General features: G+C 36.1%; 1 protein-coding gene across 8 annotated transcripts in view; it reads left to right on the top strand.

The window, feature by feature from the left end:
• Positions 1-19,169, top strand: part of fhit (fragile histidine triad diadenosine triphosphatase) — a 311,803-nt gene that overhangs the window by 13,586 nt on the left and 279,048 nt on the right. For 7 of the 8 annotated variants that reach the window (XM_051912051.1, XM_051912052.1, XM_051912050.1 and 4 more), the window contains one exon: positions 15,718-15,774. The exons of the other annotated variant lie outside the window; for it this stretch is intronic. The gene's annotated coding sequence lies outside the window, so the exon portion shown is untranslated. Of the gene's footprint in view, positions 1-15,717; positions 15,775-19,169 lie in introns of those variants that run through there. 8 annotated transcript variants of the gene reach the window in all.

The following is a 19,169-nucleotide window of genomic DNA, read 5'->3' as shown; positions in this document are numbered from 1 at the left end:
TTAAAAAAGCTTTAAAATATATTTCAGGGTAAAAGTATTAGTGTATAAAAAAAAAAAAAAACTCAAATTATTTAAGTCACATCACACACATGACATTTTACAACCTGGACTAGCCTTGCTTTGTCATAAAAAGGTCAAACTATCTGATATGTTAGGAGACTTATTGACTTTGACACATAGTCATGAGGGTCCGCAGGGGTCCTCTCTATGATCTTATTTACTTTTGTTTCTGCATGCATAGGGAAGCTACTGTGCTTCTTTTTTTGCACATCATAAATGACTTGTGCCTCAAAGTGCGCTGACAAAATGCAATAAATGCTGCGATGTTATCTTGGGCTTGGATGCCTGGTGTTTGTGAACGCAATCGTGTGAGACACTTCTGGGAAGTAATTATACCAAATCATTTTGATAACAGACTTTAGCTCAGGCATTTCAGAATGACCAAACCAACATTTGAGATGCTGTGCAATGAAATTGGTGCGCTGGTTAGTCCAGTTATCAATCACATCCACTGTGGAGGCAAATTCTTGTGAGGGGTTTTTTTTTTTTTTTTTTTGCACATTGATTTATTTGGTAAATGTGTTTCCATCGTATTTTATGCACATGTCTTCTTATCTGATATAAAATCGTCCACCTTAATTGAGTGCATACGTTTTTTTTGTTTGTTTGTTTGTTTGTTTTTTTAGAATTTTGGTGTTTCCATTCAGCATTCCATTTTTATGCAATTTCCCAAAATTCGCATTGAAATAGGTGGATGGAAACATAGCTGCCCATACATTGGTTAATGTTTGATCTGACCTTCAAACACAAGACAAACACAGTCTGCTTAAACAAATAACAAACAACAATACATTAACTTTTCATGTTCTTGTTGAATAGAGTGTAAAACATTCATAGTGCAGGATGGAAAAAGTATGTATATGTGAAAAGTATTTCATTACTGGTTGACCCTCCTTTGGCAGCAATAACTTCCTCCAAAGGTTTCCTGTAATAGAGGATCAGTTCTGAACATCAGATTTTGCACCACAAGTTCAGCAATATTCTGGGAATATCTGGTGTGAACCGCCCTCTTGAAGTCATGCTAAAGTATCTCATTTAGTTTGAGGTCAGGACTGGTCACTTCTAGAAGGTGTATTTTCTTCTGACAAAGCCATTCTGTTCTTGATGTTCTTCTGTGCTTTGGGTCACTGTTCGCCCAACTTCTGTTGAACTTCAAAGATGACCTTACATTGTCCTTCAAATTGTCCTGATACACTTGGGAGTTCATTTTTTGTATTGATGATACCAAATTTTCCAGTCCCTGAGGCAGCAAAGCAGCCCTTAATCCAAGTCAGAATATTTTCCGAGCAACACTGGAGAATCCATGTGCTGACAACAGATATGCACGCATGTTCTAGAGTTTTCTGTCTTTAGTTGAGACTCCAGGTTTTTTCTTTTCATTGAGCATTTCTGCAGTTATAGAATGTTTTAGACACAGAGCTAAACTTGGATAATTTGTCTTATTGTTAGTTGATGAAAACTTTGAGATACTTTTGTATTCATTCCAACTTTATGCAAGTCAGTAATTCTTAGATGTCTAGAGGCTTTTTTTTATCAAGGCGTAGTTCATAACAGACATTGCTTGTAGAGTATAGAACTTAAAGGATTAGTTTACTTCAGAATTAAAATTTCCTGATAATTTACGCACCCCCATGTCAACCAAGATGTTTTTTCTTTCTTCAGTCAAAAAAAAATTAAGGTTTTTAAGCATCATGCATGACCTTTATATTCTCCTTTAATCTATATTCTTTATATCAGTGTGAACTGTTTCTGAACTCCCTCAATTGTAGTCTTGAGTTTTCTTTGGGGAATGAACAAGTCACAATATTCCTCATTTAAATAATTCCCGCCCAAGGCATACGCAAAACGAAGGGGTGGGACCTGGTTGAGTTGGTGTAGAATATTGCAGTTATGGTAAGGGGTGTGACACTTGTCCAGCTGACCAATCAGAGCACATTGTGCTTTTCGGAGGGAGCAGCTTCATAGAGACAGGAACTAAACAGGGGTGAGTTACCTGTACAACGACGTAACTCACTGCTGCACTACCATACTATGATGCATCGCTAAAGAAATCAACTAGCTAGTCACGAGTCACGACTGTTTCCTGAAACCATATTGTCGCAAACCTGTCGTTCAGCCACTTTGGTGAATGATGTCACGCAGGTGGTGGAGTAATAACAAAGACTATAGAATAACACAAGATGCTTCACACGCATTGTTTTGAATGGGAGAAAGTGCAACACGCAATATGGCAGAATAAGTCCCGCCTTCTAAATAAACGCCAATTGCTGATTGGTAAAGTCATCTCATCACTGCAGCGGCCTTTAGAAGCTCAGATTCCTATAGAAACAGTCAGACGCGCACTTCCTATAGAGACGCACACTTAGGACTGCGCATGTGCATTAGGTTGATCCAGCCTTTTTTTGTCATGATTCGAGCATTTAGAAACAAAATTTATGAGACAGTTGTTGTCAGATTTCATTTGTGATTTCAAATATGAAATTTAATCGAAAGCTTGGCAAACAGCTTTGGAGAATTTGATGTTTCCCCATTCAAAGAGATAGGAGCTGCACTTGCATGCCCGAGAGGCGTTTCAAAGATGGCCGACGAGTGAAATGACTTGTCTTATGGGACTTTGGTAAGAACTTCTTTAAATGAAACCTTTTGAGATTGAATTATTGCTAGATTTTTTTTGCTATAAATTATGAACATGACATCTGAGGACTAATTCTCATTTTTCTCAGTTATTTTGCTTTATTTCTAGATTCAATCATAGACTCGTTCTTACATACTAGAGCACACTCTTGCTTTTGGGAAACGCACCCCAGAGCGTTACTGACAGACTGGGAAGAGAGGTGCTGCAACAATGAAAAATAATGTTTTTTTTTTTTTTAACATTCAAGCGTGAAAACCTATTCTAGTAGACCCCAAAAACAAAATGAAGACTTTGTACAAAGGCATAATGTGGGCTTTTAATCTGTTCTTTTAATATAGACTTTTATAGTTGTGTTTATTGACCAATAAGAACTTGGAATGCGATTCCTCCAATCATTATTTAGGCCCTGTTTACACTAGTGCATTTTCGTTTTAAAACGCATAACTTTTGATATGGTTAAGCTTGTCGTCTACACTATTCCAGCGTTTTCGACTCTAGAAAAGCTGGCTGTGTTTCCCAAAAGCATCATGAGTTGTTGGTGGCTATTGTTCTACGATGAACTTAGGCTTTTGGGAAACGCAGCTCAGAGCCTCGACGACCGTGTAAACAATAACATGGAGACAGAACTGCATGCTTTGCTGACTTTGTTGTCCTTTTTAGCAGCCATTGTGCAGTTAAACTCTGCATTTTATAATACTGCTGCTGCCTATATGCGCAAGAGGCAACTGTTTACACTTGTACGCGCATGCCCAGTGTGCATGAACGGTCATGTGACATGCGTTTTCAGCCATTTTAAAATGAAAACGCACTAGTGTAAACAGGGCCTTAGATTTGAAACTGTTATTTTTGTACCTAAGCTTTCCATTTCTCTGTACAGTTAGTCCATATACAGTACAGGAGAGTAGTAAACCGCTGCATTGTCATATTTGTGCATTATTCCTTGCAGCTGGTGCCAGTGTTATGCCACACTGAGCAATGACAGGAAGTACTGTATCAGCCCCAGTAAATGCCACTTTACTTTATCACATCAAGACTGCATGACCGCAGGCAATAAATGCAGTGCCTCCGTAATTACATTCTTTAACGTGAATTCATTACTTATTTGATAATGGAAAAACATACTAATTATACTGATAATATATTAATTGAAATGTAATGCAAATATGATCTGACCAAATTAGGCTATAGGGTTGAGTAAATATGGTTGCTCTTAGCTTTCCGCCTGAGTGATTGAATAACTCTTTTGGAGGGACCGTGGGCAGGGATTGTGTTGTGTTGAGTGTGTGTTGATGCTGATGGGACGGGACTGCTCTCTCCATTAGAGGACCTGTATTCCTTCCACCCACATGTGCAGCTCCTGTCAGCTGCTAATAAGTGGAGCTGTTTTGAAGTTTAGATATGTTTGTGGTGCCCCCCCCCGTTGTCATTTCTTTGAAATTTACCAGCAATTTCGGAGTGAAGATTGTTTCTTCACCTTTTTTTTCAGTGTAGAGTGTGATTTAGATACACAGCCCTAGGATTTGGAAACCAGTGTGAAATCTCATGGTATAGACTTTAGGAAGTAAAATTGTAAAAAAAGAAAATGACCAATCGTTTCACTAGATAAGACCCTTATTCCTCGTCTGGGATCGTGTAGAGCCCTTTGAAGCTGCATTGAAACTGCAATTTGTAGCTTCAACCTGTTGAACCCCAGTGAAGTCCACTATATGGAGAAAAACGCTGGAATGTTTTCCTCAAAAACCTTAATTTCTTTTTGACTGAAGAAGGAAAGACATGAACATCTTGGATGACACTGAGGTGAGTAAGTTATCAGGAAATTTGAATTCTGAAGTGAACTAATCCTTTAAGACTCAGACCCCTTTAGACGTTTTGTGTCCGGATGGTATTTGGATATATTTTACTTGGATTGCATTTACGGTTACGCTTTATTTCGATAGTCCACTTTAGACATTCTACGAACTAGAAGTAACTTTGCAACTACATCCCCCGGTTTCACAGACAAGGCTTAAGCTAGTCCTAGGCTAAAATGCATGTTTGAGCTGTTTTAACTGAAAACAACTTTTATCTCAAGATGCACACCAGTAATGTTTTTTTATTTTTATTTTTTTTCTAAGGCGTTTATAAAAGCAACTTAAATGCCATATTTAAACTAAGGCCTAATCCTGGCTTAATCTAAGCCCTGTCTGTGAAACTGGGCCTAAATTTACTGTCATTAATTTGCAACTACATGTCAACTAACTCTCATTAGAGTATTAGTAGACTGTTAGGGTTAGGGCTAGTAGAATAAGTTGACATGTACTTGCAGAGTTACTTATAGTCATCAAAATAAAGTGTTAGCAGATATTACACAGACAATCTACTGATACTCTAATGAATGCTAGTTGACATGCAGTTGCAAAGTTAGTATTAGAATGTCTAATGTGGACTAACAAAATAAAGTGTTACCGCACTTCCCCCTTCATTTCAGTGCTTCTTCAGTGTATCAGATGAAGGTATGTGCAAAATGTATATTTCCTTTTATGTATTACATAAGATGTTGCATTAATGGAAACATTTCTGCAGTTTACTGAAATTTAAAAACTGATGGATAATTCAACATGCTTTCCATCATCATTCCTTGTCTTTCTTTATAAAAAAAATAAAAAAAAATCGATAAATAATGGATTTTTGTAGCGCAGTGTCTGTTTTTTTTTCATGTTGTGAGATCAAGACTCCACAATACAACGCATGAATGACTCAGTCTGTCAAAGCGGCTTAAAGTATATGATTGTTTGCGTAACCTCTTTATTACGGTATGCAGATAATGTAAAACATGTTTACATCAGAATCCGTGTCAGATCATCAGCAAAATTCCAGACTATTTGTGCCAAGTTGATTGTCCTCTTTGAATGTAGCTATTGTCTTGAACGTTTTTTGGTTCCTGATATTTTGTGCTCTTTCTCTCAGTCTGTTTGTTACCTTTAGATTCGGAAGATTCTACCAGACTTTTATAAACATCCAAATTTAATTACATCCTGGCATCATGGGAGACCTTGTAGAGGAGTTTACCACAGGTGCCTCAATGTAATGTGATTAATGTTTAATAATTATTTCATATTAAATATTTATCAACATATGTCATTCTGAGGCTGCTGCTGACTGACCGATTTATTGTTTCCGCTTGACGGCAAGCCATTCTTTAAAGAAAGAGCTTGCGTTGTTTATTTGGCCATATTTTTGGTTGTTTGTGGAATTTATAAAACGGTACATTACTAGCAGTCTAGAAACTGTTATTTTGACACAATCAAGTGCTGAATCTTTGACCAGGAATCTAGCCCCAGTATATGGGCCAAGTATATACCTATATTTTACCTATAACTTTTTTATATACTGTACTATATTTGGTCACATTTTAGTTTAGGGTCCAATTCTCACTATTAAGTAACTAATAACTATGACTTTTGCCTCAGTAAACTCCCAATTACTGCTTAATAGTTAGTAAGGTAGTAGTTACGTTTAGGTATTGGGTAGGATTAAGGGATGTAGAATATGGCCATGCAGAATAAGGCATTAATATGTGCTTTATAAGTACTAATAAACGGCCAATATCCTAATAGTGAGAATTGGGCCCTAAACTAAAGTGTTACCCTATATTTTACCTACATTTACCTATATGCATATGTGTTTTCACCATTTTTCTAACGTTTGCTTTCTGAACCATGCAGTTCAGTGCAGGTCACTGTGTTAAAATGGACATACAGTTTTTACCATGATGTAGAGAAGTTATGGCATCACATCTGAAATGCAAGATATATACAATTATGAAATGTCCTGCACAAATCGTGCTTGCCAAGCTTCGGGTCAATTTGCTTGTTCTTCTTGATTGTGACTTGACTCGCCAGTTATGGTAAGGGGCGTTACATTTTTGACACACTCTCTAAGTGGTTGACCAATCACAACAGACTGGGTCGGCTGACCAATAAGAGCGGACTGTACTTTTCGGAAGGCGGGCTTTTAAAGAAACCAAAACTAAAACAGAGCGTCCAGACAGAGGGTGAAAACAGGTGCTGCAACACTGTAAATTATAAGAAAAAAAAAAAGCTGTAAACATATTTTAGTAGACCCCCTAAACAAAATTTAGAAACCTGTAAATGAGCATACAGTAATAGTGGCCTTTTCATCATTTATCATCTATCTATTTACCAATGATTGAAAGATGGCATGTAAAGAAACAAAATTGCTATGCTACCATTTGTTTTGTAGTTTATAAAGATCAAACTGATACAGTTTATTCATTTTTTTTTTTTTAAACGGCTAGTTCCTGTCCTTGATTCTGATGCTGTGTTTTGTTCACGATAAAACACGGCTATGACCGCTTCACGGTTCACTACACACCCTTAGCAACCACTCTTAGCAACGTAAACTGTTTGTTCTCAATTGATATTGTTCATTGACGCTTACTGTATTATGTAGAAGAGTGCTGTGAGAAAGAGATTGAGTGAGTGAGTTTATTACCTGCATTTAGATTTAGCATTTTCCTTCAGGTCAGTCCTATGTTCATAATAAAACATCTGTTTAAATGTCTGATGTATTATCTTGTCCTTTTAACAGTTAAGCGGTTTTCCCGTGACTGACAGCGCTAGTCAAAGCATTTGTCAGTTGTGTCTTGTTCCGTGTTCACAACAATTCAGTCTTTTCAATATAAAAGTCTTCGCTACTGAGTGACTCACTCATAAAGACAGTCTGTCTTTAAGTGGAATTCCTTTCCTGGACAAAAAGAAAGTGAAGAGGACATTACTGAATAGTTCACTTTAGTGTTGTCAAAAGGATTTCATTTAAAAAGATTTCAGTGTGCAGTTTAGGTCTTACGAATAGTTATATACTTGACCCATAGTTTTACCAAGCATAATATACAAAAATCCTTGAACTGAAAAATTCTTTATCGGTCAGATACTCTATCGTCTTAAATAACCGTAGCGGAGGCAGAATGTGTGGTAGCCAAAATCTCCACACTTTTCTTAAGCTCAGAGTTATTCATGAAAACTTTTCTGTCATCCACCAAGTCTTCTGAATATAACACAACTCAACTTATTCTCGCTGAAGTTTGATCAAGGTCAGTCATCTTGTTGGAATGTTTTTGTTCTAATCCTTTCTTTTTAAGTTAGCCTTAACTGCACTTCTTTTTCATAAGCTTCTGATATGTGTAGTGGTGCCATTTATGAGGTCTTAGTCATTTATCTTAGTCTCTTATTCTCTGTTCGTATAAGTGACAGTGCCTTAGTACATCTGAAAGCTTACAGTAGATAATGTATCTTGAAGCAGTGAAAGTGTCAAATCTGAACAAATTATGCTTTAATCAGTAGGTTCTTTCTTTTTGTGGATATTTTGTTATTTAAATGTGACCTATTAAGCCTTTTTTGTGCATGTAAACAATCTGCAAATTAACAATGCACAATATCCACACCAAAGGGGAACTGAAGAATCATTGGTTTAAACTTATATTTAACACTATTCCCCAGCAGTACAACCACAACATTTTGTTGCGTTCTTACCATTTTTCTAATGACTGCTTTCTAAACTGTGCAGTACAATGCAGGCCAGTGTAAAAACTGATATCACATCTGACATCAGATTTGATGTCAACTGAGAAATGACTCAGATGACATCACATCTGAAATGTAAGAGAGGTATAAAATAAAAGATATAAAATAAAAGGTCCGTCAATAGATTATTATTTTTTTTAATCACGATTAATCGCGCACTTATCATGAAATTAAGCATACAACATTTATCTTGTTTAACACGTCCATTTTGCCATCATTGCCTATATCCAGCAAAGTAAACCATCAGATTGAAGTGTGATTTTTACAAAACTGTATTTTTCAGCTTTTTTCAAGGTAAATTTAGATGTCTTTCCAAAAAAGGACACCAAATAACCAAATGATATGATTTCATATAATTAAATGTAAATGTACAGTAAATATATTCTAGTAGACCCACTAAACAAATTATATGAACCTGTAAATGAACATAATAGAAGACCTTTAATCATTTATCATCTACTCTGAACCACAACAACCATTTGAAACTCAAAAATGCAACACCATTTCCATAAAATGTTGCATGGAAGGCCTTGTTCTTTTGTTTAATTAACTGTTAGTAGAAATACACTTACAATGGATGTCTATAGGGCAAGTATTTTTGATGGTTAAATTTAAGCAATGTTTGCTTATATAATTTTTGTCCAGAACTTTTATTTATTTTTTTATTTTTTTATTTATTTTCTTTAAGTGCGGTCACATTAGCAAATTGGTAAAATTGTGCGGGCATAAAAGGTCTATTGTCCATTGTCAACAGTGTAGAGATGTATTTTATCACCTTTCCCCATAGATTTCCAGTGTAACTGAATCATAAATTCAAGGATGTTTCAAAAAGATAATATCTGAAAATTTACTTGAACTTAACTTCTATCAAATCAAGGAAAGATGCTTTTCTCATAGTATCACATCATATATTGATGCTACTTGATGCAATTTTCCCTGCATCCCCAGTTAGGCATGTTTTTTACTTTGTGTTTAATGTATGTACATTTTAAAGCTCTTGGTTTTGGAAACTTTTTGATGGTTGCAGTTCAGTGTCCTCAAGCTAAATCAGGGCTAAATTAAAACCGTGTCAGCAAAGGAAAGAAATCAGAGCTGGGTTGTTTTTAGTTTAGTTTCTCCAGCACAGGAGCAGAGGTTACATTCATTTTTTTTAATTTTTTTTTTAAGTTTAATAGCCTGTAGGCTTGGACTCCAAGATTACAAATACCCACAGCAGAATCAATAGTCCTCTACTAAAGGAGGGTGTTAGAAATACTTACAAAATAACATGTGTTATTTTTAAGAAGTAACCTTCTAAGAGCTCTTCTGCTGTTCGTGAGATCTGAGCACCTTACATTTTTCAGGTTCTTTTAAAGTTCTTTGATCTTAAAGGAATAGTTTACCTAAAAATTCTGATGATTTTTCTGTGGAACACATAAGGAAAAATTTGGAAGAATGTCTAAAGCCCTATTCGCACAGGATTAGTATTATCTGGGGACCTTGTGTGCCACACACACACATCTTAATTTCATGTGGCGCATTTGGACGGGAGGGCCCTGTGATTTTACTCAAATTTACTGACTTATATCTCGGGTGTGCGCTATTTTGGATAGGCTGTTGCTTGAAAATGTCTTGTCATTATAGGTCTAGATGTATGATATATCATAGACAGAAGACAGTTTCTTACCGCATGCTGCTATACATGTCATCCATCTCCTCCATCTAATCATTCTTTTTGTTTTCGCTCTTCTGATGGTTTTCAGCTTTTTCTTTCTGCAAATTGTATAGCTGTATGTATAGCGATATGACCCAGCACCCAAAATACTATCAAAACACTCCAACGCAGCCTCTATTCTTCGTGAAAGATGGATAAAAAGGCACACGGGAAACAAGAACCTTGAAAAAAATGATATACGACCCCGCCAAATCACAGAGATTCCGATTCGCACGGGATTAATATTATCCGTGTTCGGCAAAATATGGTAGGTCATTTGCGGGAGAAGTTTTACTTTACAAATTACAGACATGGCCGATTCGCACGGGATTAAGATCACAGACAGCCTCCGCAATTATTACAAATGACTAGAGGTCATCAGGTAATATTAATCTGGTGTGAACTGGGCTTAAGCTGCTCTTTTCTTTTACAATGAAAGTGAATGGTCACCAGGGGCTGTCAAGCTTCAAAAAATGACAAATCATTATTAAAATGGTCCATATTACTTGTTTGCTACTTGTTTGTCTTCTGAAGTCATACCAAATGAGTCGGAATGCGCACGGCTAAATTCAAGCTACAAGTGAAAAATATCAATTTTGGTCGAAGTTTTCACAGAAATGGGTTCTTTAAGCCCTCGTCTAGCGATCCCAGTGCTCCAAATAGCAATTAAACATCTAAAAGTATCTTTATTTGTATGTTTTCTGAGAGGAGTACCTTTCCTTTGACCATGAAAAATGCCGTTTTCCTTTGCTCGACTGGCGCTTCCCCTCAGCACAAGTTTGGTATTGTAAAGCACAGCATTACAACTTTGTGAATATCTATAGCGATTTCTTGATGACATGAGTCTGAACCAATGAAATGTGATTATCAAACTCATGCTGATGTAAACAAAACGATCTTACTTGCACTGACTGACAGATCCGAAACATGCGCACAAACACTCCTTAGACAGCGCGCGCAATCCCTATATGCAAATAGGCCTATACACAGAATTACAGTATTTCAAAAAATCTGTCTTGGTGAGTTTTCACGCAAACATTATGTGTTATGTCTTAATTGAACATTTGGTTAACTATTGGGGAAAAACATCTGATGTGTAACATTATATTAGATCTGTTTGGTACAGTAGGTCTTAATAAATAGGCTGTTTCATTAATGTTAATCAAACAATTGTGAAATCACAGAAAAAAGTTATATAATATAAAATATATAAATATATATATTAAAGATATGGGTTTTGACTTGATTTGTGCCAAATTTGGTGGTATCACCAGGGATTTTAAGGTATGGTTTCTAGGCGATTTTGTTTTGGAACCTTCTGACTTATGGACTTCAGACAGGTGTAGCTCAGTCAATTTTGTGATTCCAACAAATCACACATCATTTTGAAGTTTTTTTTTAATAGAGAATAACAATAACACATTTTTGGAAATTTGCTCATTGCAACTCATTTTGCCAGCACGGGTCACATATGATAATTTGCCATTTTTGGATGACCATTCATTTCTAGTCACCATTCACTTGCGTTATATGGAAAGAGCAGAGTGGACATCATGCCTTCCTCTGAAGTTTTCTAGTATATAAAAAAATGTGGTTTTTAGAAAGTGAAAACAATAGTCTCTACATCTCCACTAATGTGACATAGATTCTTTCCACTTCTCCAGGGTGTGAGTTATATATTGAGATTTCCACCACTGCTGGCTCTCCTGAACTTTGTTTATCTCTCTGCGCGTCCTCTTTCCGTCAGTTTAATCAACGCTTTTAATTACCGACACTTTCAGTCGCCTTGTGTTCGTTCAGTTGTCACCTTTGGGAAATCCTGCCATGGAGGGGAAAAAAAGGAGACCAAAAAAAGGTCCGTTCCTTCCCGCGGGTGTTGGAACAGGCTTGGTAATAGCCAGCCTCTGCCAGTCAGTCAACTCTGTTGCCAGCTCACATCTCTGCAGGCCCGCTGGGTTCTTCCAACATTGTCTTGATAAATGGAATTTTGCCTTGACTCAAATGTGTCCTTTTAAGATGGGTGGGACGAGGACACTTGGGTCTACATTCCATCAAGCCTTAGTCACATCATCAGGGTCACATGAACATATAGCCTAGATTCTTTCAGGTTTTCTTGCAATGATGTATTATGCAATGCCATTGTAAGAGGTCTTTATCTATGTTTACTTTCACAATGAAATATGCACAAAATCTATTTCAAGATGTTTTGGCCAGTGTTGTTTATGTGAGCTGTCTGAGCAGAATTGAAACATAATATTTCTAAACAGGGGCATCAGGACAAACAGAGATCAATTTTTCCATTGACATACATAAGCGTGTCCGTCCGTCTGTCGGAAAGTTACTTTTAAAAGTAATGCATTACAATATTGCATTACCCCCTAAAAAAGTAACTAATTGCACTAGTTACTTTTTACAGAAAGTAATGTTACATTACTTTTGCGTTACTTTTTCTCATATGGGCTGTTTATTTGTTTTGTTTTTGTTTTTATAACAACAAAAAAGTTCTATTTTTGGCAAATGTAAAGACCCTTTCACACCAAAAGTGAAACGAATAAAACCAAAAGTATACTTCACTTTTTACGCGTATGCGAGGGTCAGCGTACAGTGCACGTGACTTGAATTTCGTCATCAGAAGAGTATGCACATATTGTACCACACCACCGGATTTTTGTAACCGTTTGTACGCGCAAGTCGCACATGTTCATTTAATTATTTTATCCACAAGGTGGCAGCCATGCCCTGGGGGAGTCGATTCACGAGGTAGTCGAAGAAAACCTGCATAAACAGAGCAGACCGGAACGCATGCAAGCTACAGCAACAATGGAGACCTATATAGTCGAGAGATTGTGTGAAGAGGTTAGAAAGTACCCTCATTTGAACAACTCTAGCATGAAAGAATACAAATATATTTACATCGAGAGATTGCTCAAAACAGCGTATGTGTCGAAACGCACGTGTACGCGTCCGAATCAAATGAAGTATACTTTGCAAGGCTGTGTGTTCGGCTGTGTGCGTGCACTAGTAAAAAAAAACTAAGTGTACCCAGGGCTTAAATTCATGCCTGTACAGTAGATCCATCCATCTATCTATCTGATATGTTATGCATTCCTTATTTAACATCCTTTTAAATGGTCTTAGGCCTTCATTTTTCTGTGGCTACAGACTGCTAAGATACACGTACAATGCTGATTCACGCAGTATGACCCTTGAGTGGGGGTTTTGCTAGGGTTTCTAGGGCCCTGGTACTGTATTATTGCTTAGAAAACAATATATACTTATATTTTATTATTTATATTTCACCTCCCTGTGGCAACAGAAAGCTTTTTAACCCCCAGAGCAACTGGGAAATACATGTAGCATGATGTGCAAAACAAACTACAATGCAAACAGCATTTTAGAGTACAACGCAGGGTTGAACTATAAAAGGCTGTGGAGATCTTTTGGGTTATATACAGCTACAGTCATTTATTCTGCACTTCTTTTCATTTATTTCTTTCATTTATTGCTTGATTGGTTGATTTGGAAATTTCAGAAACTTCTAAAGATGCACATGATGATCAATATTTAAATGATCAGACTGAAAATGCACATAATGCTTGCTTAAAATGTTCATTTTTAAAATATAATGAATGTTACATCCAGGAAATACATAGATTTTGATAGAAATGATAGAGATTTACAATCCTATTTGGGTCGGGATGTCAAAAAATGTAACAAATATTTTAAGGTTTACTTGCTATGTGGGATGTGATCATTTTTTACCATATACAAAAGAAAAAAAGAAAAAGAAAAAAGTGCAGTAGAGGGTAAATATCACTCATACTCACTTTGTCCTTCAGAAATGTATGCTGTTGAATGCTAAAGCTGCCAATGTTTTGCTCATTTGTTTCATAGTGTTCTCCAAGTTGTCTGTGTAATAATACAAGATTCATTATAAGGCACAAAAGATGTTGTCTCTCTATCTGAAAAAAAAAAAAAATTCTCTGCACAAGGACGGCATTTCTCGGCCCTGTCATGTTGCATTTGGATGGCTCATGTTGCTTAGAGCAGAGAAAACATTAAGGTAGTCAACTCGTAAATATTTGATTTACCCAGCGCTGGAGATGGATTCAGTTTTAATTGTTTAAGAAGCGGTGTTCTGCCCACATTCAAAAATTATAACGTTTAAAAATAACCAATGTTAAGGGTCTGGGATGCGTAATTCATGATGATGCTTGAATGGACAATGGGTGTAATTATTGTGCATGGAAAACAAAACAGCTTTAATTTACCAGAATAATCAGACATGCAAAGCTATGGGAAACTTGCTGCCAAGCATAAAAAGTGATGTGTGATTTTTTTTTTTTTTTTTCAGCATTTGCTGAAGACTTGAATCTCTTTTAGAGTTCTACTGTAGATGCCATATGTTTCATCTTAAACCGAATATTTTGGATCACCCATGTACAGAATGAACGATTGGTTTCATTGGTAAGCTGTCATGGAGAATTATCTTTGAAAATGAAGGTGGTGTAGGCTAGTAGTGGTTGAAGAACTGGATTGGTAACTAAAAGGTAGTACATTTGAACCTTGCAAAGGATGATGGTGTACTATAACTATGGTGCAAGATACCAGAATGCTTCGGGGGGACTGTCCGAATAATAAGTGTTCTTTAGATCCTATAAAACACAAAGTAGTGGTGTCTTGTTTCTGAATGAATCAGAGTTGGGTGAATCTGTTGGGTGAATAATGCAATGACTCACTCAGTCACTTGTTGCAACCCACTGGCATCAGCATGTAACATTGCAGAAGGAGTCACTGAAAAATCTCCAGCAGTAATGTACGGAGCATGTGGAAAAAAATAGATAATGTATCAGCAAATTTTATTGATTGGTTCCCTTATTTTAGTTAAATTCTTTCCACGACTTATTATCGTGGCCATGTTGTAGTAATTTGTTCCCTCATTTTAACTGAGAGAACAAATTAGTACAGTGTTAATGATTGAATTCAATAATAAGAATAACTAATCCTTAAATTATGGCCAAAATATGTTTTGTTTTTTGTCATGTGCAAAGTCATACTAATGGACAGTTTGTAATGTGAAAAAAAAAAACAAAAAAAAAAAACACTTAAGTCATGTGAGCAAAACAGAGAAAAATACCACGTTTTTGGACTAAATATCAGAACTCTGGGAATGCTGCTTGACCAATCAAATTGGAGGACCGGAACTAAACTAAACTAATGCTGTACAAATGTTAGTCCGCTACAATGCTGTCTAGAATGAGAATATCCTGCTGCCAACTAGCAATAGCAAGTAGAATTTTTTTCTTTGTTTCTTGGATGTGAGTCATGTGACAATAACTAAAGATAAGTAGTAAATTTCGAACCATCAACACATTGTTTGTATAAGCATACTGACAAATTAGTAATTAGCATTACTAGTATTACTGGTAGTTAGCATTTTTAGTTTGTTTACTCCATTTTTCTAATTTATAACTCTCTTATTCCACAGCAGGACCCATTTGACGTTAGCTACGCATAAAATATAGTTGGCATTTCAAACTCACTTTTATCCAGAAAACATTTCAAGTAAAGCAACATAACCACCCACTTGAATCTCCCTGCTGTCTCAATTAGCATCAGCTAATCTGAAGCACGCTAGTTATTTCAGTTTTTAATGATGCCTTAATAATAAACACAGTTGTCCAAGTTTACCAGTAATGACACAGTGTTGTTTCATGTCTGTGTGTGTGTGTGTGTGTGTGTTTCAGGCTCTCTTCTCTCATTAATTACATGAGCTGGGTGCTCAGGGAAAGTTCAGAGTGAAGGTAAGTGTATTTATTGCATCGCTTTGACAATGAAATCAGCCAGGTTCATTTTTTTTTTTTTTTTTTTTTGTCTCTCTCGCACTGTTTTTTTTTTAAATTATTTAGTGGACTTGTAAGCAAGTTGATTACAGATAAAAACAAGTAGGAGAACTGCTAGCACGCTCTAGAAAAATGATTTGTTAGAGGTGAGGAGCAGTAAATGAGCCCAGCAGATGTTTCTGGTCATTGGCAGTGGTTGTGGAGTGCTCTGCTCATGCTATGTAGAAACATATCAGCTCTTCAGAGAGCAGCACATGTGACACTAATCTCAAAAGACTCCAGACATGAGGTAAATGATAATGTGCTGCTTCTTTCTGTTGTTCTTTTGTCCTGCCTTTTGGAGTATAAAATCACTGGCTGCATTCCATTTTTCTGTCCTTGTTTTCTGAGTATGGTGGGGCTACCTTAAATAAAAGTATGGTAAAATGGGGCTGTAGTCCCCTTGGGATGCAGTGAAAGGCCCTTTTGATTTTGATTTTCCCCAAAACACTACATTTTCAGGGTTATTGTCAGCTCAACAGTTTTCCTAATAAAACAAAAAAAACATTAATTAATTTATTGTGTAAAACTCTCCACTACGATGCTAGGGTGTAGGGTATTATTATGTGGTTGGTTGGTAACACTTTACAATAAGGTTTATTAGTTAACATTAGTTAAAGTGTTATTATGTGGTTCCTAAAGTGTTCTGAGAACATATTAGCATGTTAGTCAACGTCAAAAGAGCCTGTCCCAAAGTATCTATTATATTCTGATATTTAGAAATGGCTTACATATACTGTTCAAATGTTTGGTGTCGTTTAGATGTTTAATGATTTTGAAAGGAGTCTCCAAGGCTGCATTTATTTGATTAAAATTTTTTATTCCTGTGTAGCTGAATTTTTAGCATCACTATTCCAGACGTCAATGCCACATGATCCTTCTAAAACCATTCTGATACACCAATTTGGTGTTCAAGAAACTTTTCTTATTAGCAGTGTTGAAATTGCTTAATTTTTTTGTGGAAACCGTAAATAGATGCTGTGTCAACAAATTAAGAATTTGTTTCCAAAACCAATTTGTGTCCATATTTTATTTTATTCTCTAATTTTCGTTAAAGGTGCAGTGTGTAAATTTTAGTGACATCTAGTGATGAGGTTGTCTATTTTGAAGCAAAGTAGATAAGCTACGGTGGGCGTCTGGCAGACACAAGACAAAGATGTCGTCTGAGACAGCAGAGAGTATACGTTAACCAGTCAAGTAATGAGGTTTCTTATTACTTCTAACAAAGAACGGTCTCTGCTTCTAATAAACCAGACGACTACTATAACTACTTCTTCTTCATGTGTATTCAATGTAGTGCTGATGCAAGCTGCCTCTAAAAATTAGAATTAGTAACACTTTACAACACTTTACAATAGGTTAATGTATTACCTAACATGAACTAATCATGAGCAATACATTTGTTACTGTATTTGTTGATTGATTTTAATACTGTATTAGTATTAACATTAACAAACATTAATAAATGCTGTAGAAGTGCAGTTCATTAGTTCATGTTAACTAATGTTGTTAACTAATGAACCTTATTGTAAAGTGTTACCAGAAATTTAAAATAAAAAATTAGGAGAATGACTGAAGTAGTAGCTTCCGTGTTCTACGAATGTCGACTCATTATTGGCTGGCTCCTGCGTCAGCATCACATGCATGCGTCATTCTGCTCACGTGAACACAGCCTCGGCCAATACTGAGCTGGCGTTTGGATGTAGAACATGGAAGAACACTACAATGCATTCACTGTGCCAACTGTGTAACAGACTGACAGGGAAGAGGTAAAATTGTTGAATAGTCTTTGTTTTTATTTTGTTTTTGTGCACAAAAAGTATTCTCGTCGCTGCATAACATTAAGGTTGAATCACTGTAGTCACTTTGACTCTTTTAACCACATCTTTACTACTTCTCTGGACCTTGAATGTGGTAATTTCGTTGCTTTCTATGGTTGATTTAAAAAAAAAAAAAAAAAAGCCTCTTGGATTTCATCAAAAATATCTTAATTTGTGTTCTGAAGATGAACGAAGGTCTTTCAGGTTTTTGAATGACATGAGGGTGAGTAATTAATGACAGAAATTTCATTTTTGGGTGAACTAACTCTTTAATTTTAGGATTCTGATTACTTAATCCATATAATCAGTTACTACCCAGCACTGGATATGATTTATGTTTAATATTTTGAGCCTACTCTCCTAGTGTATGATGCTCCACTGCTGAACGCATTCGATTACTTCATTAGAAAGTGCAATTTTCTCAACATAGTTTATTCTAAAACATTCTTAATGTGGCTTAATGTACTAAAACATTTGACCATGGACAACCAAATTTCTCTCATATTTCTCAATTTTATGTTAAGCATACTTTGCTGACCTTTCCGTCTGTCTCTCTCACTCTCTCATTCTCTCTCACACACATTTTTATGCTTGCGCACACATAGAGACGGTGAACAAGAGAGAAGCTACATAGACACACACTATATACCATGTAAATAGTTAAATACAGTACTTATGTAAATAGTTAATAGTTATGATGCACACAGTGTGGAATGACTTAAATACATGAAACCCTAAAATAGTCATGGGGTTGTTTAAATCCCAACGTACAGTATGAGCAATAGAAAGCACCACTAAAAGTAGTAATAATAATTAAACTCAGCAGTCTCTTTTTATTCAACTTGTCTTTGTGACATTTTAAATGAGGTGTTTAGTAGAGCTGTAAATACATGTCATAACAAATCTGCAAATAAAAAACACCCACTGCTCTAGTGCTGTACCGGTCTGACCACCCCACGGCTTATACTTGTCTTAGTTATGGCATGTTAATTTTCTCCCAGTGGGAATACGTGTCCCAGGCAACGAGTACCGCCCCTGTGCTTTTCAGTTTGTATGAATTACCTTAATTTGCTCCTTTTCACAGTGACGGTATGGCCTTGGTTACTACATTTAATTCTAGATACTTTAGAATCAGGGTTAAACAGAAACGCATTCACAGAAAGGGAGACTATTGTATGAGATTGCAAAATGCGCTGACTGATTTGAATGATTGAAATGTTTACAACCATGAAATTAATAAGAAGAAAATGGCATGTTAGGACAAGCCAACACTGTCATCTTCGTGATCTGATATCAAGTTTTGATGTTATGTTGTGCCGTCTATTAATAGCCTGCTGACTCTGGAGGTCTAGACAATGCAATTTCACTTGGAAGACAATAAAACTGGTGAAAGAAAAAAAACAAAAAAAAAAAAACATTGTAGTCTTACAATGAAGGAAGGACATGAGCCATTTCTAGAGACTTGTGTGTAATCTAAACTAATAAATCAATCAATCA

The sequence above is a fragment of the Ctenopharyngodon idella genome, chromosome 11, assembly GCF_019924925.1.
Source record: "Ctenopharyngodon idella isolate HZGC_01 chromosome 11, HZGC01, whole genome shotgun sequence".
In the NCBI taxonomy this organism is placed as follows: domain Eukaryota; kingdom Metazoa; phylum Chordata; class Actinopteri; order Cypriniformes; family Xenocyprididae; genus Ctenopharyngodon; species Ctenopharyngodon idella.
Note: the sequence above shows the minus strand (reverse complement) of the source record. Positions and strands in the feature narration are given on the sequence as shown.